The sequence below is a fragment of the Lycorma delicatula genome, chromosome 2, assembly GCF_047948215.1.
Source record: "Lycorma delicatula isolate Av1 chromosome 2, ASM4794821v1, whole genome shotgun sequence".
NCBI lineage: Eukaryota > Metazoa > Arthropoda > Insecta > Hemiptera > Fulgoridae > Lycorma > Lycorma delicatula.
In genome coordinates, this window is record NC_134456.1 from 23945526 (window position 1) to 23973070 (window position 27545).

Sequence of the window (27545 nt, forward strand, 5' to 3'; positions counted from 1 at the left end):
TAATAAGAAAAAAACTTTTTAAACCAATAAACATTAAGGATTTAATACTGCAGTTAAAAATAAACCTCTAAAGAATACAAATATCATAGGTTATCAATCACATTAATTTATTCGTATAAATATGATTCAAATTGGCCACTCTTTAATTTATATAAACTGCTCACATATAATTAATACAGAAGACAAAAAATTATGTCGTGTCAATCCAATCTGCTTTATAAACGTTAAAAATTGAAAATTTCTCAAATAATAATATCTTAAATTTTGTTTAATGTATATTCTTATGAATAGAAAAAATTTCAGAAAGATGTTTTAGTACGTAAAAATAAATTAATTAATTCGTTTCAAAAAAAAAACAAACAATTTTTGAATTATATACCCAAATGAAGGTATAGTACTCTATCAGCAACGGGAACAAATCATATTATTTTTTTCGTAAAAAATAAACGAGGAAATTTTAAAAGACAAAGAAGTAATTTGTTGTCGCTAAATTTGAAGAAAATAAATATCAATTTGTATTTTGAAAGTATCATCATACAAAAACAGAACTTGAAATCATTTTAAAGATAGAGAAATTTATAAAATATCTCATAATAAATAAAAAGAAATGAAATCATATTACAAAACGTCTATATGCAAAAGCACACCTCAAAAACCAAAACAGATCTCAAATTATAAGAGAGAATATTAATAGTACTCCACACAGCGAAATCGTTTAAATAACTATTGCATTTATTTCTCCAGGAGAATATTCAAAGCACTTCGTTAGTAAGTAGCTTTTTTAACTACTAACGGTGACTGCTTCTCATAACCAAGTCGTGTCGTAATCATTGTAAAACAAGTTAATCTACGTCTCTTGCACCATCGAGAAGTAATTAACCACATTTCAGATGTAACTTTTAAATTGAATCATTCCTGTCGGAAATGTTGTTAGTTGAAAACTGAACAAAAAATCATTAATCGCATACGCCTAAATCGGGCAAAAATAACAATGAAAAGTTTGGAATTAAACAGTAATTAGAGTACATTTATGGAAATTTCACACTAGCGTGTAAATTAGGACAATTTTTTTAAAAGTACAAATTTAAGGTTAAATTAATTAGCGAATTTTTTTTTAAAAAAAGATATTGATTTAATATAATAAAACTTCTCTTGATTTTTCTTACGTCATTATGAAGCAAGTTATCATAAACGTGAAATAATCGCCAAAGATGTAATTCCTATTATTTAAGACTCTTTCGTAATAACAAGTCTAAAATCAAAAATAGAGTATTACGTAAAGAAAAATTCATTTCAATTCATTTTTAAAGATCAACTAAACGGGGTTTCATTTGGTTTAAATTAAATGTTTAATATACTAACCGTATTAAGCCGTTCCAAAACGAAAATAAGATTCAAACTTCTTAATGTTAAATAAAGAGACTATTTATTTATCAGTTTTTTTTTCAAATATGAAAATGATAATCGTATAAAAATAATCGATAATAGTATTACTCCCAACAGAATGTTATATAACAAAAAGTAAAATAACAATACAAAAAATCGTTAAGCGTAATTAGTCATCGAAACAAAATTATTTATTATATGTTATCTGCAAAACAAAACAAATCAAGCAGCAACATTTTTATCTAGCTTCGACTCAAAATATTCGTAAATCCTAACATCAAAGCGAAATCGACGTATGCTGAAAAAATCATATGTATAATCATTATGAACGCTATCACAACTGTTCATAACGCTTATGATCGTCATAATAAAATAAAAAATAAACATTAGCAAAAAAAAAAAAAATCAAGCCCAAAACAAATGCAACAAAAGTAAAACTAAAAGGAAATAACAACCAAAATACAAAGTAATTTTTACAAGCTCAACAAAAGTTTATTTTTAAGCTTACGTTCACGGTGCAACTTTTAATATTTATTTAAATATGCCGAAGTACAAACATGTTAAAATAAAACTGGGAATAGATTCTCAGATTTCTAATTATTTAAATCCGGAAATATAGCTGCCACTTTAAGTAAAAAATATTTTCCTTCATCCAGATAACTTAAAATACCGTTTTAGTTTTACTGCTACACCAAAAGTGCTTTAAAGAGTACAAGGTACACAGTTATTCTTATTTCAATTCGCAGTCGTATTCGATCTAAGATGAAGTAAGTTTCTGAAAATATCACATTTTGGATTAAACTTCGTTCGTCAACATCGATGAGTTTCTTAATGGAGTTAAAAATTAAACCTAAAAATAGTGAAAACACGGAAATTTTTTTTTTTAACTCGATAATCAGGGTACAGGATACTAACAGTACAACATCTCCGTAATCGGTATATACGGTCTCAAATGAAATCATACCGACAACTTTACTACGCTGATGTTTTTAACGAGTAGGAGGGGATTTTATTTACCCCGCACTAACTTCGAGCTAAGACTATCCGTTACGTTTCTCCTCGACCGGTCGGTTATATATATTTCACATCCTCTCAGCCTAACGTCGTTCGAGCTACCCGAACTCCAGCCGTTAATTACAGTATAAATAAAGCACTATCCTTAGACGGCGCACCAATGCTACAATCTATATAAAAGTTCATACTACCAGAACATCGGTTACACTATACTGTTGTACGTGATCTATGCTTGTAAATACAAAGCGGAGTTAAATTTCTTATAAGATAAATTTAACAATAACATCGTTCAATGTTTTGTATTTTTCATCATCCTTCTGATTTTTCCCTCCTCTTTCAAAATTGAGAAACTATTTAAGCGACACTAACTAAAATGTAAGGAGCGCAGAAAATATTCTAAAATGAGATATCTAAACGAAGTTTTTAATTTCAAAAGCACATCATTAAAACCGAATATTTGATGCAAATCGATAGATTAAAAAACGTTAAATCTTTTAAATTATTTTTTAAATCGTCTTTAAAATACTTTTCTTATACTAGCAATATAAAATTTATTTTATATACGGTCAAAAAGCATTTTGATACGAAGTAAATTACGAGTATACAGACGAACAATGGAATGAAATTGTTAGATCAGTTTTGCAAACAGTAATATGAATCTTATCAGTAATAAGTAAACAATTTTATTTAAATGGCTAAACCTATGGACTAATTATTCGGTTGAGTGCCTGAAACTAGTTGATTAAGCTGGTATGATAATATTTCAATCACTATTATTTATCTACAGGTGATTCAAACTCCTTTTATCCTTTCTTTTTCTGTTTAGCTTCCGGAGCCACCGTAAGGTATTTCAATGTATGAAATTAATGAAGTGAAGTCTTGCACAATCTCAAGCTGACCATTCCTGAGATGTGTGGTTAATTGAAACCCAACCACCAAAGAACACCGGTATACACGATCTAGCATTCAAATCCGTATAACTGCCTTTACTAGGATTTGAACCTTAGAACTCTCAACTTCGAAATCGGCTGATGTGAGATGACGAGTTAACCGCTAGACCAACCCGGTGGGTTTTATTTAAAAATACTATTTACCATCATAAAATTGTAAAATAAATTTATTATACGTATCTAAAACAATAAAAATGTCCACACTAATTTAAAAATTATAAAAGCGGCCAGTACTACCGGGTGGAATAATGAAGATATACAATAAGTAAATGTAAAATGAGAAGCAGTTCCGAAAACAATAATAAAAATATTCAAAACAATTTAGGTCAATCTGTGTACCTATTCATATTCAGAAATATTAACCGATGTAGCAGAACTAAATACACCTTGATTAAATAATAGGAAAAAAAATCACGCCCACGTACACTTTTCTAAATTACAATGCTAGACAAACGTAGGCGTTATATAAAGAAAAAAAAATAAGTAACGCATATGAATATGTTTTCTTGTTAAACGCCCTAGTTCACACATAACAATAGAAATTATGTTACTTTATATATATATATATATATATATATATATATATATATATATATATATATATATATATATATATATATTCCTTCAGTAATTCAAATAAGTTGTTATTAATAAATAGCTCTTTGACTTCACACAATATACAGAAACCAAACATAAATGAAGTGTACAGTACATACAAGCCATTGAGTAAATAAATAAAACGAACTGAACTCGTCCGTATACATTTGAATACAATCAAATACGACCACAGTCCTCCATTAAACATTGAAAATCCAGAACTCAAATAAACAGTATAACAACGTATTCAAAGACTCGAATTACGGATCAAGAGTAAAAGCAAAGGACTATAATGTAATTCAGAACAGATAAACTAAACCGCAATGTTCATGAAAGCTTAAAATGTAATTACAACATACTGTAACGAAAACTTAAAATCATTCGGTAGAATTATATCGAAAGAAACCCATTAAAATAAACTGTAATTTGGTAACATGAACGACACTATTGCAGGAATTATTTAACCTACTGGCTTAAGCTTAAAAATAAATTAAATACAAATCTGTTTACTGTTAGGAGAACTAAATCAAAGTAAAATAACAAAAATTTAAAAATTTGTATTTTAACATCGCATTCACATTATTACATTAATTACTTGCTTCCATACACGTCTTAAAACTATAGTTATAAATTATTAACTGGCCGATCAATTGGTGCAACGGTCTCTACGCTGGCTTTTAGCTCAGCCGGTTTCCGGTCCAAAATTAGCCCAAATTAATATTTAACTGTATAGTCATTAAGCAGCTTTTTTTTTCTTTTTAAAGTACAGGGCTCAGGTTCAAACCCAAATAAATGCAGTTATTTTTATTTTGAACAAAACATTAGTGAAAATATTGTAACTTGATATCACTGCCAAATTAACCGCACCGTCTCACAAAAATCCAGAACATAAAAATAGAAGAGACTTAAAAATAACAAGAATTAATAAATGAAGAAACAAAGAATGAAAGAACCAAAACAAAGAGCAAAAAACCTAATTGTCTTAAGGTAAAAAAGCAATAATTTTCTTTAAATCATTCTCTATACAAGCAGCAAACCCCCAATAGTCATAGTTACCAAAGAAATAACTATTAAATAATAAGTATTACAAAAATTAAGAAAATAATTACATCGAATAATTAAATAAATACCAGAAGTTGAAGAATGAATATTCTATCAGTAATAATCTTCTTTTTTTTTATCTTGTCATTTGACTGGTTTGATGTAGTTCTCCAATATTTCCTATGTGGTGCCAGTCATTTATTTCGGTATACCCTACAACCGTAACAATTTGTTTTATATATTCCAAACGTTGCCTGCCTGCACAATTTTCCCCATCTACCTGCACCACCAATATCAAAACGACTACTCCAGGATGCCTTAGTGGCCTATAATTCTGTCTCTTTTTTTAACTATATTTTTCCAAACGCTTCTTTCTTTATCGATTTGCCGCAACACCTCTTCATTTGTCACTTTATCCATCATTCTAATTTTTAACATTCTTCTATAGCACCGCATTTCAAAAGCTTCTAATCTTTTCTTCTCAGGTACTCCGACCTTCCAAGTATCACCTTCTAAGCTACATTCTAAACATATACTTTCAAAAATGTTTTCCTGACGTTTAAATTAATTTTTGATGTAAGCGAATTATATTTCTGACTGAAAGCTCGTTTCGCTTGTGCTCTTCGGCATCTTATATCGCTCCTGCTTCGTCCATCTTTACCAATTCTAATTCCCAAAATTATTCTACAATCATAATCTTTTCTCTTCCAACTTTTATATTCAGTGGTCCATCTACATTATTTTTACTACATTTCATTACTTTCGTTTTATTCTTGTTTATTTTCATGCGGTATTTTTTGCGTAGAACTTCATCCGTGCCAGTCATTGTTTCTTCTAAATCTTTTTTACTCTCGGTTAGAATTACTACATCATCAACAAACCGTAGCATCTTTATCTTTTCACCTTGCACTGTTACTCCGGATCTAAATTGTTCTCTAACATCATTAACCGCTAATTCTATGTAAAGATTAAAAAGTAACGAGGTTAGGGAACATCCTTGTCGGACTCCCTTTTTTATTACGGCTTCTTTCTTATGTTCTTTCGATTATTACTGTTACAGATAATTATTTTTGTGTATTATAATTATAATAATACACCTAATATTTTTACATGAAACAAAATCATCAAATCCAATCGGAACAAAAAAACAACATTGATAAAATACCCTTCCGTTCATACTTTACCATTAAAGACTCCATTTTTTGAACATTTTCACCTTGGATCACACAGTTAAAACACTTATTCTCGTCCGGATTTTCAGAAGGAAGAAAAATGAGATAAAAATGTAGTTTTTTTTATTTTTAACATACAATAATTTACAAATAACAGTTCACTTTTTGTCAAGAGATAATATACTTCGAGGCTATATCAATCGGGAGTCAGATTGTGTTTTACACCGATAAATAAAAAGGAAATTTAACAAATTAATAATTCGAATATTTCCATGATATTTTTATTAACGATTAGGCATGCATCTTTAAAAAAAAAAAACTACCAATATCCACATTTATCAACTCAAATAACAGAACTATCTAAGCATAAAACACAAAATTTGAACCTACAAGAAAATATTTATATCTATCCGTTTAATTTTTCGATCAATTACCAAAATAATAAAATATATTCCCACCAAAATATTTCAAATTAAGATTTTTTTTTTCTATAAGCTAAAAAAAAGTATTTATTTATTTATTTACAAGAAATAAATAAATCTAACATAAAATTATAAACGTAATCATCGAATAAGACCAATCAAGCTTCCAGACTTCCCTTCCCAAAACTTTTCTAGAAACCTTATTCCATCTGTAGCACAAAAAAAGAAATTTTAATAAAAATAATTGCTTGAAATGGACTACGTGATGCTAAAAATAAGAATTATTAGCATTTTACAATTCTCCAAATGAAAGTACTTTCTTTCAACATTTTTGTTATCTGTTTATATCGCATGTAAGTTTTTATAATGATTAATTAAGAAAAATAGCATCCATCTTTTTATAACTTTCATTATCTACAGTTAATTTAGTAGACATTTTTAAGAGTTTAAGCTATGAAGACAGCAACTTTCGGTAATTAATTATTTAAATACTCATTCCGGTAAGTAAAAGTAATCAATCTTTCTATCACCTGATACCCGATCCGAAAGTGCAATGTATACTACCGCTTATGAACGCAAATTTAGCAATTATAAATTCATACGCGTAGTTTCGGATTGGGTATTCGGTGATATTCATTAGCTGTAATCGTCTGATTTAGCTTAAGTGCAAAATCTTTTAAAATATAAAAATTAATATCATTAAAGCTAATCAATCATAATGTTAAAAATAAATACTGTAAAAAAAGATTTTTTAATTATCGGAAAAAACATTTTTAACGTCAAATAAACATCAAACAAATTAATAACATCAAATATATTAGGTAAAAATATGTTAACAGACACTTCGAAACAAAAAATACCAATATAATTCATATTAACTCTAGTTAAGATAACAAGATATATAATTTCCTATATATCTTGTCTTCAGACAAACCCATTCTAATGTTTTAAAGATATTTACTTGGAATCTAACCTTAAAGGAACGTTTATTCTCCATTCCTGATGATTGTTTTATTTATTCACACAACCGGCATTTTTCCACGGTAACTTGTTCCTTTATAATACCATTATAGTTTCTCATATGAAATATTTATTCTCAGCGCTATATTACAAGCGTTGCTTTAAAAATTTTACTCTGTTTTTTACTACAAGACGTTAGGAGCCGTTCGTTTTATTATGTGCTACCGTTTTGACTATAAATAGTACCGCCACTTAATTTTAATTAATATTAAATGAACCGGTTCCAACTTAAAAAAAAAAAACAAAATTAAAATACTCACTCGCATCATAATAAAATTTTTACTTCGTACTGAAATGAAAACTAAATAATAAAAATCATATTAACAAACAGAGCTCTCAACACAACCTACGTAAATTAGATATAAAAATTCCGAACAAACCAGAAAATTTTATATTTTAAATAAAAAAATCTGATGTTGACACCACCATGATATCTTGTACACCTATTAAATTACATATATACATTTTTTTCTACACTTCGTTTAAACGTATTTCATTTGTAAGTGAGATACGATCCTCTAATTCCTTAATAAGGTGGGCAATTACACAATTGCATTGTTGTGGACAGCATGTTGCATCACATTTTTTTATGGTGCTCGTATCAGCATTTTATATTAGTTTAAATATAAATTTTCTTTCCCGTCACGCAAGCAGTTATGTGGTGTGAGAACATGTTAAATCCGTTACCATGCACACATCGATTCAAATCCGACTTCATATAGATATATTTATTTAACTTTTTTTTATTATTTAAATATACTGATTTATTAATAATTTAACCTCTGTAAAATTTTATGAATTAAAATGAAAAGTACACAACAAAATGTTATTTCGCTAATAATATCCGATTTTTTTTCATACTTTTTTTCAGAGGTTAATTAACGAATCAATATATTTTAATTAAAAAAAAAAAAGGAATGAAGTCGGATTCGAACCGATACGCCTTCTTCCCCTTGTAAGTTGCAAATATTTCATTAAACTTTTATTTGGCTATAACTCTGGAATGAAAATAAGTACCACTTATGATATATCGTTAAAAAAACTCTCAATGAGGGCTAATTACTGCAAATAAGAAAAAATTCAAAATCCGTTTTCGATTAAAATCAAACGGAAGGTAAACAACTAGATGTTACAACGTCCTAAATCCAAAATTTCAACACCCTACGACTAATCGTTCTTGAGTTATGCGAGATACATACGTACAGAGGTCACGCCGAAACTATTAAAAAAGGATTCAGGGATGGTCAAAATGGATATTTCCTTTGAAATCTGAAAATCGAAATTTTTCGTGATTTTTTTTTTCAGACTGAGGATTCTGGATTACTGTGCCGAGCCATATCTGAAACAGGAGCCATGCCACAATGTCGGCCCAGAAATGGGACAAAGGTAAGAAGTCTTGCATACGCCATTTGGTGTCGGGAAGCACGTATAAAATTTATTTTTTTTTAATTTTTTTGCGTGAGCGGTACTCCCCTCAATAGTAGTTCCCATGACAGAGGAAAGAAAAAGAGTTTTTATAAGTTTTATATATATGTGTATATAACCCCCCCCCCCCCTCCTGTATAAGGGAAACAATTCCTTTTACCTGTCTAAATTTCCAAAATATCCCAAAAATAAAATAATAAAACTTCCTTTTTTTTTATGTTTCTGTTTCTATGCTTCAGATACCACACCCACGACAGCCAATACAACATTTGTTTCTTCACTGCAGCTACGCGGTCCCCACAACCTCTTCCCGGACAGATGTGTATCTGCGAGATTAATTATTATGTGTTTGAGTAATCCGCTCTTACAACTTCGACAAAAAGGCGATAGCCGCTCCCAAACCGCGATCGCGAAAAATTTACCCCATTGTAAGTTCCTTATTTCCTTTCCTTTCAAGAAAGTAGAAGAGGGAACGAACGAGCCAAGCAGCCACCAGCAGCATACCAAAGAACGAAAAAAAGAAACCTACACTTTCCCCCGTTCAGCCCTTCAGCGCCACGGGAATACCAAAGTTATTGGCATGTAATTTCGATTACTGCCGAGTCACGGAAAGTGTAGGCCAAAGAAAAATGGTCATCGAAAGAAGAAAGAAGACCCACTACGCGACCCGCCGTCACGGACTGAAGTCCGGAAGAAAAGCCCAGCAGAGTAGCAACGTGAAGGGCAGCCACTGAAGAAGAAGATGAAGATCTTTACCCTTTATCCACACCTTAAAACTTACAATTTAATTAAATCAGCAATTGCGACTCCCTCCGGAGAAGGGAGCGCATTGCTCCCTCCAAATAACTAGGGCTCCGTTGTGGCGTATTCCTGCTAGCCCATAAAGTGCTAGCACCGAAAGGACTTCAGCGGACGATCGAAAAGAGAATCACGTCGGGAGCACCAGGCTCAAAAAGCTTAGTCTCCCGCGGTCGGACCCACTAATGGGTTGAGAACGCTGGTCCAAAACGGATACGAACGCAAATCACAAAATCCGTCCATATATTTATGGACGGATTGTTATATTTAACAAAAATTTAAACCTATAACCAACACTAAAAAGAAACCCCTGAAACACGTCCGATTATAGAATCATGCGGCAGCAAGGGACACTGTCCAGGCTCTGCGATTCGAAGGGAGAATTGTGATACTCCCGCCACTTTTGCGTTCCGTTCCATCCTTCCTTTCGTACAAGGAAGTAAAAAGGGTTTAATTGTTAAAAAGGCTTATACGCCTAATATTTTAGATACTATGTAAATTAAACTACCGTAATTATAGGTTAAATATATACAGGTGTACCATGTAGTTCTCCCGGGACTTCCATAACCTATTCTTTTCGTATATTAATTCAGGAACAGAATTAGTGATTTCTTATAGTTTTTGACCTGAAAACACAAATAAAATAGGTCCCAAAACCATATCTGCAGTAGGTTTTGAGAAATACGGGATGAAAATCAATAAATTGGGGTAAAAAACCCTGTTTTTTTTTATATTTGACTTACAATAACATTGTTAAATGGGCAATAAGCACTTAAAACTTTTAAACAAAACTTGTAGAGAATTTAATTATGAACAAAATTATGTAAGATAACTTGAATAAAATAAAGAAACGTTGGAAAAATTCGAATTTTATTTAGAAACGTACATAACCACATTTGTAAGAAAAGTACTTAATTAATACTTATTTAATATAAACAAAAATCAAATTCTTTTTTGGTGATGTGAAAAATTTGTAAAAATAAAATTTATTGTTAAAAATTCCGGTTAAAAAACTGGAAACTGGAAAAAATGTTCCTCTAGCGCTGAGACGCAAAGTTACTTCTAGCACAATGTCGCACCTCCCCACTTCTCTACGGCCGTTTCCACTCACTTAAATCATCCCCTGAGAAACGGATCGGTCATGAAGGGCCCACATTCCTGGCCACCAAGATCGCCTGATCTTGAACCTTTAGAATTTTTGCGTCTGGAGATGGATGAAAAATATTGTACACAAAAGAAAAATACGTTCCCGTGAAGAATTAATTTTTCGCATTATGAATCCGGCTAAGTAACTTAAGGGCAGCCCTGAAGAACTAAAAAGAGCAAAAAAGAACAGTACAGAAGCATGCCAAGAAATGTGTTGAATATGGCGGGCTCATTTTTTCACATTTATTATATACTAGTACGTATATAATGCACTTCAGTGTACTTTTCCAAATAAAATTCGAATTTTTCTAACTTTGTTTTATTCAAGTTATCTTAAAATCATTTTCTTAAAAAAGTAATTCTCTACAAGTTTTAATTAAATATTTTATGTGTTAATTACCCATTTAACAAAGTAATTGTACGTCAAACATAAAAAAAAAACACAGGATTATTTACCTCAATTTATTTGTTTTCACCGCAGCTTTCTCAAAAACTACTGCAGATACGTTTCTGGGACCTATTTAATTCGATTTTTCGCGTCAAAAACCATAAGAAATCACTAATTCTGCTCCTTAATTAACGTCCTAGAAATTTCAGTACGACCTCATTTTACCGGGGTAGCTGAAATGCGAGCGAAATCTTTCACTAGCCGTAACTCGCAAAAGAAGCATTTTAGTACATATAGTTTATATGAACTTTTTCAATTATTTTCATGAAAAGAATAAGTTATGAAAGTCCCAAGAGAAATTCGTGATATAACTGCATAATTTTACTATTTTAAGAATACCGGATTAGGAAAGGTTTTACCATTTCAAACGATAAAAAATACTTATTGAACTATACATAATTTTGTGTACGGTTTTTGTGACAGAACAGCAGCACACTGGACAGAAATAGCAGCACGTCGATAACTATTTATAATACAATAATTTATTCAAGGACAAAAAGGACTTTATATTTTAAAAACCCATTCAACATATAGCCTACCTACGATATATTCGCTGAATAAATAAGTAACCAGACAATATGAAATTCTGGGGAAGTGTAGTACGATTTAAAATCATGAACAATAAACGAAAACGATTTGAAAAGAAAGAAATATTGGCGTGACGTAATAGATACCAGTAAGAAGTCAGAAAAGCTTACAGTAAACGTTTTCCTACATTTTTCATCGATTAAAACCCAAAGAAATATTCAAATAGCCTTTGTCAAACTGAACTAAAATCGACGAATTTGTCCATTAACAAGAAAGAAATTATTTATCCCGACATTTTCCATCGCTAAATTAACGCTTTAGAGTTACTTACAAAATCAATCCTCATTAAGAAATTAAGAAAGTTTAATTGCTAGCGATGTAATAAGACTTCGTAACAAATAATTAAATTAAAATTTTCATATACTTATATACGAATTAAGATCTCGGCAACACTGTTTGAAAGTTATTTTTTCACAAGAACTTCATCAAAATTATTTTAGTCAAAGATAAATATCCAAAATTTAAACACTGCATGCGACCGAACTCTGTGTACCAAAAACCAACATATTTTTTACTAAGTCAGTCCTACAGGGCTCTGTCCAAACCGCATTAATAACAATGAAATTTAACGTTCTCATTCAGTGGACATTGTCATATTTTTCTTTTGTTAACAAACTTGCTAACAGGATATGTTTATTATAAGATGTCATAAAAATGAAATCGACTCGTAACTATTTACGACCCCTGTTTTTTACGTTACAGTTTAATTTTATAGAGAAACAGCGGCAATCTTTTTTACTTTAACATTAAAATCCGCCTTTGCGAATTAATTATTACAGCACGAAAGTGAACGCACTGAAGGTCCTGTGATTTATTCTCAACTTGAATATTTTTTACTCATCTACATTCACTTATTAACCGTTACAAGACAAAAAAATTATCTATTATACAATCGGCTGTACTATACCGTAGGAATTGTAAGAGCCAGAATTAATCGGTAAGCATTTTACCAACCGCGTTTAAATTTTTATGAAATAACCGTTTAAATTCAATAGGTTCAATTACCCCGTCGATACAAACAAATACCAAGACTACAGTACCACCAAAAGTCCGCGTATTTTCAATAAAATAAACCTAATAATGTAACCTTAGCGTACCATAGAGAAGAAAGGAATCAAGGATAGAATAAAAAGATCACCCGAAAGCGAAAAACCGCAACCGAAGAACCGTTTCGTTGCCCGATTCAACAGAAAATTACAAAATGTAATTAACATCCACATTAAGAATTGTCTCTAAGAGGGGAGAGTTTGAGGTATAAAAGTTTTACTAAAGCTAGTTTACCACTGACCGACGATTTTTGTACAGAACTGCTCAAATATACGCATATGTAAGAAATTACATTTTTGTTTATACTAAACTCCATTAGCATGTAGAAATATCAAATTAAGCTGTTAACTGTTCGGCTAGACCGCACTGGAGATTATCAATAATTTCATATACTGTATTTCATATACATATAGTTTCACGTACTTGTTTGTAGAGACAATTTACATCATAGTATTATTTACAACTATCTCCGTGACGGAGTGGTAGCGTCTCGGTCTCATCCGGAGGTCCCGGTTTCGAATCCCGGTCAGGCATGACATTATTCATGCGTCACAAAATTCCATTTCCATATCCCACGCATAAGCGTCAAGCTTATGTAACGATATCAAGCCAAATAAAAATAAAAATAAAACGTTTTTTGTCGTTTTATTATTTTTTTAAGCAGAATAAAAACAGAAGCGACGTATTCAGAAGGGCTAAATAGTAGGAAAAGGCAAAACTCATCCCGTTATCCAGTCGGGATTTTAAGATTACACGTCTTTACTAAAAATAGTTAAATAATCGAGTTTCTGCAGTGAATTTCATCAAGCAAAAAAATCAAACAGTAATCCACTCTTAATTTTTTTAAATCGAAAATCAAAAGTGACAGGAACTCAACCGAACGATTAGCTTCATGGGTTTCAACTTTCACTACAAAAAAAACCCAAAACTTGTCAATATCAGGTTTTAATAAGTCATAAATCTGCACCGACTAAATCAAAAAGATTTAACTAAATAAATTTTTACAGTTACCGAGAAATCTTTATTTTGTAACAAATCCAACAAGGTAGATCCATACTTAAAACAACGGAACATATTCGTACTTAGATCTGTAAGGCGCAACCGTATCTTATCGCTTCAAGTTTCATATAGCTATGTATCTCTTTCGTGAATCCGGTAAATATATAGAAATTTACCCGATCTTGTATAATAATCATAGCGATGAGGCCCGATTTAGACTCCCAATCGTAAAACAAAGCGGGCGACAACTCAAACAGAAAAATCTACGAGAAATTAAAAATTAACGACCGTTTTAATTAAGAGTATTTAAGTATAAGGAATTATTAATAAAACGAAAATCCCCAAGATTTAATTAAATACGGAATCTTAGACAAAAATGTTGTCTTCTTATATCAACATAAAGAACCTCAAATTTACGCAAACGATTAAACCAGGTATCGGACTGGGCCGTAAAAATCACGAAGATAAAGAAGAGAGACGTCCTAACAAAGAAGTAACGAACACGAGTGAGGATAAGTCGAGGCTTGGAGCGACCGACCGATGCTTTTAAGAGCCGAAAGGCAAAGAAGCGGTAGTTAAGGGGGTTATGACGTCAGTAAATGGGAGGAGTCATCTCTCCCTCGATAAGTAACGTACCGTAACGAGGGGTGAAATTCTCTCTGGGGTTGTTTCATTAAAATACGAGGAGGAAAGCACGGGGTAGAAAGAAAAAAAAATGGACCCGATGGTGATGAGGGTAGAAAACCAATATATGTGATTAGACACTCGGATGCTGCGGTAGGGGAGAGAAAAATGATGAACTGTGCCGGAGAGAGAAAGACGGAATGAGAGAACGAGAGACAGAGAAACCCGGAGAGAGAAGCTGTGTGTGAGATGCATACAATACCCATATCCTACACGTGTGGGGAAATATCCACTAATGAACATGCGCGCGCACATCGCACCACAGAATATTACATTGACAGACACACGCGCACATACACACGACATGTACGGCTAAACGTAGGCAGTATATATTGCCTTCATTCAACGTTAAGAAATTAACTAGTAATACACTTTAGACGAAAAATAATTTCATAAACAAAATTGGAAGGCGTTATCGACATAAACAAATTTCATAAAACAAAAATAATTTAAGGAACTTAAATATTTCATAGCAGAATTAAATATTTTAAATCAAAAAATAAGCATCAATAAAAAAAATGTGACAGCGATACAATACAGCACGAAAATTAACTCATGTTAACTGTTTTCAATTTTACCATTTAAAACGGAAGTATAATTACCAAATAATACAACGAAGAAAATTATTTCATTAATTTAAAAATCCGTAGTATAATTAATTATGTTACCTACGGGAAAACTAACCAACTTTCAAGGAAAAAAACCTTTGTTTATTACAATAAAAACTTTGTTTTTTTTTTAAATGTAAACTAATTGTTTTTGTACAGTTATTTTGATCAAATTTATCAAAACAAATAAATTTCAGATTTCAATGAATTTATAGATATGTAATACCTAATAGTGTAATATTATACAAAAAAGAATTTTTTTTTTTAATAAAAAAAATCCGTTGCAGGGCTTCAACTGAGATATGGAACAAAAAACAATTCCAATGTATAAAAAAAAGAACAATATTATATACAAACATAAATGGAATTTACTTTGGTTTAAGTATTAATTGCACAATTACATTAAACAGATTATATCTTTTAAAAAATGTCTTCCAAATTCACAAACTTATTATGCGTAAAAATATATCCTTCAACCAAAATTTATAAATATCTATTATGAAAAAAAATAAATAACTGGCACCTCAACAATTATTTTAATCCCGAACAAAATAATTTTAGAATAATTACACAAATAGCTATTAGTTGCAATGAAATTATAAACGGAAAACATGAACTAATTAAAAATATCAATACACAGATATTAAATGTAAAGAAAAACAAACTGGCAATAACCAAATAACCTAACCTAAGTATACATAACATAAATTATTAAAAAAACACATAAACAAACATACATAGGAGACTTAATAGAAAATATATTTATAGAAAAGAATATTAATATTAAAAATAAACCAAAACAAGTTTAAAAAAAAAATATTGTAAGTTTAATATAATTTTATTTGTATTTTTCTTTTTTTTTAATTTATCCCTATCTATCTCTATTTTATACCTGTCATTATAAAGAAGTTTCAGTAAAGAATATCTTTAAAACGCCTCCCCTTTTGAAATATTAAGACAATTCACAAATAGATATTTTAAATATATATCAGCTTATTTTTTCATATTCTAAATTTTACAGAAAAAGATAAAACAAAATCATTAATTAAAACTATAAATATAAGAAGGTTAACTTCTAACAAAACAACTGTTTTCCACAGTTTTAGAATTAAAACATGTTTACAACTGAATATTAATAGCTCACAAACCAACAAATATTACTGATAACAATGATATTTAAAGGAAATAAATAAAAATCTCAACAGTACTGGTGGGGGTAATCAAGTCAAGTGTAACCGATAACTTTCACCTGTTTTATTAAAAATAATAATAAAACATAAGGAAAATAATGAGCTATCTGACCATCAAAATGTTTAATTATCTATAAAAAAATAACATTTATTAAAATTTGAATAAATTTCTCGTCAAAGAAGTTACTTTAAAAATAGTATTAACATGAAAGCTCCGAAAATGATTTTCAACTTATTTCTCAACGATAACTACTGTAGTTATCTTTGTTATCCCGTACTTCGTGCACAATGAAAACGAGTTCAGAATATGTTTCCTTTCTTTGACACAGAAACAAAAATAGAACTCAAATAAGAACGGTAATGATGATAAATATTGGATGTAAATCGTTATAGCCTATAAAGTCATTGACCTTAAAAGTGGAAACCTTGAAACACATGTGACGTGTTGGAGGGGAGTAAAGTTAGGGGTGGAAGAAGGGATAGGCCGAACCGAAGACTAGGGAGGGGAGGAGAGCATAGGATGAAGACTTGGACGCTTTGAAATAAAATAAGTAACGCCATCTTAAACCTGTTATAAGCGAATATTAATCGAATACACAATAAAATAATTGCAGTAAAACAAACCTCGATTCATAAGTATCGTACACTAAAAATCTTACCAGAAAAGCAAACGCGGGGTGTTACCATGGATACGATGAGAACGCCAGAAAAATAAAGAAGAAAAACAGAGCCTCGAACCCAAACACACTACTACACACGCACGCGCGCGACTCACTATGGCGACTGGACGGCAAAGCAGCTCGACGGAGCTCTACCACCGAAATCGAGAAACGCATGCGCACAACATTCGACCAATAACAAACGGCGTTACAATATCGATTTTCCTACCGTCCAATAGACGAGCCCGTAACTTCCCTCTTAGAATCATGCGATCTGTCTCGACGGAACAAAGACCCCTACCAGAATTGTTCCCCACTGTGCCTAAAACACGCCATTTTAATTCCCCTTTTTTTTTCTTCCACGGACTCGTCAATCTATGCTCAGACATCATACGCTAACAGCTACCCCCACCATGATTAAAGAGTCACCATTCATGCGACTTCATTAAATATGACCGATTCCTTTGTAATGGCGAATGTTTTGATAGATAATGATAACGCGGACCTTCGATGGGTATTACAGTTTCAATCATAATAATACGTCATTTGGCCGATATCGCACTGAAAATTAATCGATAATTTAACCAGTAACCCACAAACACACCGAAAAGCAATCCGTAAAACATTCGAAAATTCCCAAATGAGCCCTTAAATGATAAAAAAAACTCGGCCGAACGTATTTCACGTAACAAGGTCAAATAATGAATAACTTAGCCGAACATACTTCAAGTAACATAAAGTAATGTCTTAAAATGCTAAAAAACGCATTAGTTTTGAAAATCATTGCCTTATAGTTTCATCATAAAAACAAAAAGAAATAAGTAAATATTCGAAACTACCCAAAATTAACTTCGTGATGTTATGTTAAAAGCGTTATACTATTTTCAGGTATTTTATTAATCACATATACCTTCAATCAAACACTAACTATGCTTTTTATTAAAATACCTGAATGGAATTATCATTGTCCATCTTGACCAGGTTTTAAGCGTCAATATTTTTTTATTTTTTAAATTAAATATGTTATCTTAATTAACCATTTCATCTTTAAAAATAACTCCTCCACAATTTCAATTCTGCATATATCAACTAGTTAATAGTTACCAACAAGGAGGAAAGGGGTGTCCAGTTGAACAGAATATAGCTCAGTGGGATATTTCCACATGGCACAAAAGTTTGGGAATGGTCAATTCAATTTTCCTTAAGAAACAACTAAGACTGTTCTTTAGTGGATCTTTAGTATCCAAAAAAAAGCAGTTAGTTGCAACCTACATTTAAATAAATGGTTATGAGGAAGTCAATAATCAGTAATGTACTGGTCTTATCCCAGATAAAAGTGAGTAACGACTAGTTGGACTAGAACTAGAACTCCTCTTTTGGGTCGGTTCCTCTGTCTTGTTTCGCAGTTCATTATGGGTTATATTCTACCTTTTCAGAATCCACTCTTTTCCTAATATTTAATCCATTCTTATGTGAGGTATTCTATGGATTATACACGACCAGTAAATCCTTGTTAAGATGTGGAAACCCAAGGAGTTACTATCTTTTTCATATTTGTTGATGGTTTGGTTGTCCTTGATGGTTTGTTAGGGCGTCTAACTACGGACCTGAGTGCGAGGAACCTCTTTTTTTTATTTAGCCTCTGGAACCAGTAAGGTATTACTTCAGAGGATGAATGAGGATGATATGTATGAATGTAGTAAACGAAGTGTAATCTTGTACAGTCTCAGTTCGACCACTCCTGAGATTTGTGGTTAATTGAAACCAAACCACCAAACACCGGTATCCACGACGTAGTATTCAAATCCGTATAAAAGTAACTGCTTTTACTAGGATTTGTACCTTAAAACTCTCGACTTCGTAATCAGCTGATTTGCGAAGACGCGTTCACCACTAGACCAACTCAGTGGGTTGTCCGCGGGGAAGCTGGTTCATATTTTGTAAAGACGGGCCTCTTAATTCAACTTAATTCAAAGATAAACATAACAAACAGCCTTTGTATACAATAGATTTTCTCTTCCAAGATAAAAATCATTGTTTATTTTTATATGTAATAAAATATTTTGTTTTTTTCTTGCATTTTTTAACTAATTTTGACTTTACTAGTTTAGAAATAGATGTTTATTATTCATTATGATTTTTCTGATGTTAGCTTTTATTTTGATTTCAACGTAACGGGACGGAATAGCGTGTTATCATAGTGAAAACTTACTTCAAATGTGATGAATGTTGTGCAGAGACTGTTTGCGAACTCCGTGGAATGTTTGATCAACGTAATGCACCGAATAAATCGACTGTGACGAGACTGATAACTAAATTTGAGAAAACCGGTTCGGTTGTGAATATTAAACGCTAAGGACGTCCTCGTGTTAGTCGTTCTGCGGAAAATATCGTAATCGTGAGTAATAATGTTGCTGTAAGTCCGGTAAAATTTATTCGCTGACGTTCACAAAAACTGAATATTTCCTGAACCAGCATGTAACGAATTCTGAAAGAAGATCTGAACCACTGGGTCTATAAAATCCAACTGACACAAAAATTGAAGCCAACCGATCACGAAAAGCGCCGAGCATTTGCCGATTGGGTGCTTTCAAAACAAAAAGTGGACAACAATTTCATCATGAAAGTAATGTTCAGTGATGAGGCGCACTTTCTGTTGAACGGGTTCGTGAAAAAACAGAATTGCAGGATTTGGGGCTCTACAAACCCTCTAGTAATTATGGAGAAGTCATTAAATCTGCAACGAGTAACTGTGTGGTGTAGCAATTGGGCTGAGGGCGTAATTGGGCCATACTTCTTCGAAGATGGCTCCGGAAATGCATTAACAGTGAACGGCAAACGCTACACCAATATGTTAAGAGAGTTTTCATCAATAAATTTGTATGTTATTATGCACTCAAAAGTTGCGTTCTTCATGGGAAACTATATTATGGTTTACGTTGTATATTCCTACAAAAAGTAAACACAAATTTATATACAAAAATGTAGTTACGTTAACCAAATTTTCAATAAAGTAGTGTACTCTACCGAACAGTGGAAGTATTAAAATGACGAATCATTTTAATGAAAAAAGTGACAGTTCGTTTTTTAATGCAGTTTGTTAAGTAATGTTGTCATTTTAATGAAAAAAATGACACATTACATTACTTAACTAAACTGCATTACATTGATTGTGAGATATAAAAGATACACACCACCCACAAATTTAGGTAACTGTTAACTTAGAGCAATGAAATAAGTCTTTAAATTTCCGTTGATGAAATTTCTAATGTACAAATAAATAGACGCCTTCACTTACATTCTTTGAAAGAAAGAAAACAAATCGGTTACACGAAACTTAAAACAAAAAGACTAGTCATAATATACATGTATGATTAATCACTCATACATATAAGTGTCGTTGACATTTATATGAGTGTTTACTCATATTTATGAATGAGTAACAAATAATCAGTCGACAGTTAATGTAAAAATCCATTAACGGGTTAATTTATCTTAATGTAAAAATAAACTTATGAAAAAAGTTAGTGTAAATTGTGAATTACCAGCAATTAAATTAACAGATATACAACAAAAAATCAGTCGGATGGTTTTCAGAACATAAGCATGTAAATCGAAAAAAATAAAAACAAAGAAAGAAGAATTAAACAAGTACAATACATGTTCGATGTTAACAGAAAAAAGTGAAAATAAAACTTAGAAAAGCAATGTTTAAGAAAGACTTTAATAGAAAAAGCAGTTTTGTAATAGGATGAAAAAAACTTGAGGAAGGGTCCTACGAAGTATTAAATTTGGAATGTAGTCCTACAGTGTGAAACATGGACTCTACGAAAAAGGGAAAAGTAAATCCTGGAAGTATCTGAAACTTCGATATGTAGGAAGAGGTATTGAAGAGGAATAGATAGACGAACAGCGAAATAATAAAGAAATAAATAACGAAAAGAGCGGATGACGATAGAAACCTAATCAGAATAGGAAATCTAATAACAGCTGAAACGTATCATAGAGAGACAAATTGATTAAAACGTTACCAACAGGATGATCGGTAGAAGGCTACCGATCATCCTTCCTTGCTCCTTAGCAAGGAAGAGACCGAAAAAGATTAAAAACGATACACGATCTACAAGTAAATGGGAGTTATCAGGGATTATTATATAGTGGATAAGAATGAAGAGGACTTGGTGCAAAGTACCTGACTAAGGACAGATAACCAAATGATGATGATGATAATTTCTAGCTCGAGTTTTTGTTTAAGAGGGAGTTTACGAGGATATTAAACTTTCCTTTTGAATTGCCTGATAATTAAATCCAAAATTTTTGGATAAAATTGTACTTAATAGTGTAAAGACTAGAAAAAAAAATAATAGTAAATAAATAATAACCTAGTTATTTGTCTGCATAATGTGTATGTGTGTAAGGAGTAAACCGTTCGAAGCGTAAACATAAAGATTTAATCTATTGATAAAGAATAGCACTAGATAGAGAATCTTGGAGAGCTGCATCAAACCAGTCAAATGACTGAAGACAAAAAAAAATAAAGAATAAAATACTCATAAGAAATAATATGATACTATAAAATTACGAGCTATGGAGACTAATTACTTAACTGGTTTTAGCATTATTGAAGTTGAGAACTTGTAACTTTAAGGGCAAAAAACTGATGTGGACACTACATGACTTCCTTGAACACCTATTAAATTACATGTGCACATTTTTTTTTAAATGAAAAGTACATAAAATGTTATTTCATTAATAACTTCTGATATTTTTTTCATTTTTTTTTTTTTTTATTGTTATTATTGAATTATTGTAAATGTTTTTTTCAATAAAAGGTAATTATTATTAATAAATCAATATGTTTAAATTAAAAAAAGTGAAAAAAGAGATGAAGTCGGATTTGAACCGATGTGCCTTCCCCTTGTAAGATCCAACCATTTCATTAATTAAAATTTTATTTGGCTATAACTCTGGAACCAATGAAAATAAGTACCACTTATGATATGTCGTTGAAAAGCACACAATGAGGGCTTATTACTGCAGTTAAGAAAAAGTCCAAAATCCAATTTTTTTGGATTTTGGGCTTTTTTGGACACTTTTGGTCCAGTCAATTGAAATCAAAAGGTAAGGTACAGAACTAGATGTTACAACAATCCTAAATTCAAAATTTCAACATCCTACGGCTAATCGTTTTTTAGTTATGCGAGACACATACGTACGTAAAGACGTCACGCCGAAACTAGTCAAAATGGATTCAGGGTTGGTCAAACAGGATATTTCCGTTGAAATCTGAAAACAAACATTTTTCGCGATCACAATAATTCCTTTACTTCGTACAAAGATGTAAAAATACTTCAAAAATAATAATCAGTTATTTAACAATTAAAATTTACAACAGTGTTATAAATAACTTAATTAATAATAACAACAACGTAAGTGCGCGAGCGTGTGAACTTACACATAGAAAACTTGAAGTATTTCAAAAATTGGCTCTTCCTTCAACTAAAATCTAAGATTTAATTATTATTATACCCACTCCTTCAGCTATAATTTGTTCTAACTGTAGTATTAATTATTCTCTCAGGACGTAAAATCAAAACATAAACAAGAGTAATATTGTTAATTAATTTGACTAGATACTCGGTATGCAAACCCGATTTGGTTAGATCAGGATAGAGCCTGATTTCCTCGAAATCCTTCCCTTAACCAAAATACTACTCTGGAAAACACAAATAGAATTTTTATCATAATCAAATCTATACAATTTGAAAGTGAATGAATAAAATTACAATAAATCAGTGTATTACGAATTAATAATAGCTTATTAAATAAACATAAAAAATAATAATAATGACCATAAGAAAAATTACAGACATAAACAACATGTTAAAGGCTATTGAGAAACAAATTTGGACTTTTTATTTACGAAATATTCTTCCAGAATATATTTTCGAAACTGAATTTTGTCTTCAACTTTTTCGTCTGCAAAACTATTGTTCCGAGTGGCGAGATTGTTATAGCTGACCCCGGTTTTGACGTGGAAAAGAAATATATTCAAAGATTACATACTATTAGCGTCTTTAATTTGTTGATTTTGACAACTTCGTAGATTTTGTTGAAAACTATGATATGTGATGTGAAATTACATTTTGTGAATCAAAAATAAACTTTTCTGAGAAAAACTTTAGTCTACAATGTGATTATAAGATTATAACCAGTAATAAAATATCACCGGATGAGCCACGTGACCAAACAACGTAACCAAAATTTAGCACGAATCCTACAAATTGCAAAGCACAATATAAAAATGTATGTGTAGAATGTTTTGTTTCTGACTACTCAACGAATGGATGGAAACTAGTGACCTATAAAAGGATCTCAAAACCACTTACAACTTCAAATTTACCGACTAGTTCCTTTCTTTATTTCACGGCCCGATAAACCTAACAATATACGTCCTAAAATTATGGTTTTCATTGAGGGGGAGGTAAAAATAACTTAGTCTAAAAATCGTGTCTGAGTAATCAATAACAGAAAGTAAATAATTATACCATGGAGTAACAAAAATTTATAATTATGTTTTATACAGTTTACGCATTGCTGTTATAATTACGTATACGTCAGTGCACGCTCATAGGATGGAAATGAAGTCGATCACCGACTCCACAATTCCTGGCTCGGTAACCTGATTTTTGCTATCTATATAACTCTGTTACCTTACATAGTTCACATTTGATGGCGTTAGGAAGTAAAAACGTGATTCGAACAAAAAACCGCATTAAAACACACGAATGATAAGATTACAGCTAACGAAGTACCCTGACCTTAGTTTCGCTTACAGGCTACCACAAGACTGAATATTGTCGACGTATCATATCACATGTAATACAAACTTCTTTTTCTTATTGTCCTCTTTGTATTCAGAGATCAGGTCTACCGACCTGTTCCGCCCACCTCATCCTCAGAACTCCACTCGTCTTTCTCACCGCGTTTTATATATTTATATATACAAATCTCAGGTAATCGACAATCTTCTATCCTTCTCAAGTGATCAATCTCCAGTTACTCCAATAAGTCATTAGAATATCATTCACGGATTACCCTTCATTTCTCGTCTAATAATCTCATTTTTCAAACAAATAATTTTTAAACCCTCTTTGATTCTCCTCATGAACCTTACATTTATGTTATTTGAGTTTAATTTACGCGTTTATCAGTCATCGTCCAGGACACCTTTCACATAATAGTGCGGTCGGATAAGCAAATATCCCGACGATGTAGAGAGCGAAGAAACTAGCAAAGATTAACGTTGAAGAAAAATCCTATAAATATAGGTGTATGCAAAATGTTGAAATAACATCATAAAATCGTTAAGTTTCAATTAATCAAGTAATTATGCATGCCGGCCTCCGTGGCGCGAGTGGTAGCGTCTCGGTCTTTCATCCGGAGGTCCCGGGTTCGAATCCCGGTTAGGCATGGCATTTTCACACACGCTAAAGATTATTCATCTCATCCTCTGAAGCAATACCTAACGGTGGTCCCGGAGGTTAAAAAAAAAGAATTAATTCTGCATGATGTTAATCACATGCGATGGCAAGACAAAATTTCAAATGTTCTAAATTTAAAATTCAAATTAAAATTTCATTTATTTTAGTCGACATTTTAATTCATAACTTATTTACCCATAACTTATAACTTATTCATTTTTTTTGTGGTCCTCTCCGGGACCACAGTTAGGTATTGCTTCAAAGAATGAGATGAATGATTGTAGCGTGTGTGAAAAATGACATGCCTGACCGGAATTCGAACCTTTCATCCGGAGGTCCCGGGTTCGAATTCCGGTTAGGCATGGCGATACCTAACTGCGCTCCCGGAGCTTAAACGAAAAAAAACTTATTTACCAGCTGATAATCTACAAAAGAATAAAATAACATATTATTTAATTTGCTAGCATTAATATTTCGACAGTTTTACAACACTAGTAACACAATTTTACGTTTTAATCAACCTCGTAAATCAAGTATAATCCTATCCCTCACTAAAAATCGAAGAAATGTGTAAAATTATGTACAATTATTCCTACTCCATTAGTATACCAGAGTAATTCTAATTAAACATACGTATGTATTCGTTAACCCGCCGGGTTGGGTTAATGCTTGTAGAAGTATTAACCCGCCGGGTTGGTCTAGTAGTAAAACTCATCGTCATAAATCAGGCGATTTCGAAGTCGAAAGTTCTCAGGTTCGAATTTTAATAAAAATAGTTGCTTTTATTCGGATCTGAATACTAGATCATGGTACAGGTTTCTGGATCGTGGCTTCTTTGGTGGTTGGGTTTCAATTAATCACACATCTCCGATACGGTCGGACTGAGTTTCTACAAAACTGCACCACACTTAAACGTCACGAACAATAAACACGGCTGGCTATGGAGGCCCTGAATCCAAAAATCTATATGCGATGTCTGGAGACTTCCGGAATATTTATAAGAAAATCGTCATTCAGATGAGAGTGGATTTAGATTTCATCAATTAGCCGTTAAGACGTTTCATTCAAACTTTTACAGTTGTTTTGATTTTAATGAACCGTAACGCAACTCGTCGATTGACCCAATTCAATAGATATATGAATGTCGTATACTATCTATTCAATCAATGTCGTGTTTTATCGATACACAGAAAGGACCATCGATCATCAAAACACCAAACTTGTTTCCTATGGGAATTCAATATTTTTTTTTACACTTGTGCTAAGAAATATTTTCTAAAATTATTTCTGAAGTACGAAATCACAAAAACAAGTTTACCAAAAAAAAATGCGGCCCATGTTCAAAGTTTCAAAACATATTCAATATTTTTTTTACTTTTTACATTCTTATTGTTTTGTTTTTTTTAATATATATATATGTCGGAGAATAAAGTACAGTGGAGTATCTTCCGACAAAACGATGAGAATATTCTTTAGAATATCTGTATTTTTAGTAGTTTTAAGAAATGTACTATTACTAGTAATATTTTGTAAAATAAGGTTTAAATTGTTTTATTGCGTTAGGCTTAGGCCTAGGTAGGCACATGGTTGTCAACGTAGTCGGGATCCCAGGACGATAGGGGTATCATAAAATTAATAAGGAAAAGGAAATATGCAGTAGGTATATTATTTGAGAATATGAAGAAAGGGTAGTCTTGCTTTGGAACCCAGATCGAACAGACGTCCTGGTGGTCGCGAATTCGTTATTTCCCTGAGCCTCGGTCTATCGCAAGTTGTTTTAATATTATTTGAATTCTAAATTGAATTAATCTTATATTGTAATTCGTGTGCTACTGAGTTATTGATAAGTGATAATTATCAGTTGTAATTATTTCATTGTACGAGTTATCTACTCATTTTTATTAATTGAACTTTATTGTAATCTTATATATTCTCCACTTGTAATGGTGGGAATGAGTGAAGCACAAAACGTTGAATCCCTGACAAATCTCCTCGCCTCTCCGATATATATATACGATTTAAATGCATTAGATTATAAATATCGGTTATCCACAGAGAGGGTAAAATTATCCTCGTTCAAAACATCAAGAACTGCTTCTTACGAAAGCTTTTTTAATCTTGATTCATTGTCCTTGAACAACTTTTTCGCGTTAAGATCCATCTTGACTGTATTCACACGTAAACTCTTTGATTGAGAGTACGTGTTGAATCTTTTATTTAAGATTCCCAAAAGTTTCCGATAAAATTTGTTATAAATATTATGGAGATTGATCGTTTGCTATCAAAAATTTAGCCTGCGCATAAGTAAATGCCAAACACTGACCAACACGTTAGGTAATCTGAAACACCTTAAAGCTCCCTCCCATAATAACATATCTAATATTATAGACACAGATTGGTCGACAGTAAACTAGTAACAACATTATAATAAGCAGGAATGATTAAGGCTAAAAGGTGATTTAATTAGAATCTATTATCTTGAACCGCTCGGCAATGTAAATATACATTGCAATAATATTAGCCTAACCATAAAAGGTCACCGTATACATAACTTAAGGCTGTTTTATGCGTAAATTATTTTATTATATCACGTAAGCCTATTAAATTATACAGAGTTTATTATTCTGTAACATTTAAAAGTTCAAAAGTTCATATTCTGCTAATAAATGGCGAAATAAACCATATATAAATATACATTAGCTGCATTTGGCCGTAGTTTCTACGACTTATTCATATTATCACGTCGACTTTGATGTTTACATATTTATGTACGTAGTATATATATATATATATATATATATATATATATATTTGTTATATGCTTATGTACATATACGTTTGGCCGTTGTCTCTGTGACTTAGTAATT

At 31.5% G+C, this 27545-nt stretch overlaps 1 protein-coding gene across 3 annotated transcripts in view; it reads right to left on the bottom strand.

Annotated features, from left to right (window-relative positions):
- Positions 1-27545, bottom strand: part of LOC142320562 (uncharacterized) — a 249684-nt gene that overhangs the window by 7205 nt on the left and 214934 nt on the right. The window contains exon 8 of one of the 3 annotated variants that reach the window (XR_012755431.1): positions 22411-22480. The exons of 1 other annotated variant lie outside the window; for it this stretch is intronic. The gene's annotated coding sequence lies outside the window, so the exon portion shown is untranslated. Of the gene's footprint in view, positions 1-22406; positions 22481-27545 lie in introns of all 3 variants that reach the window. One more of the 3 variants, XR_012755432.1, reaches the window with a different exon arrangement.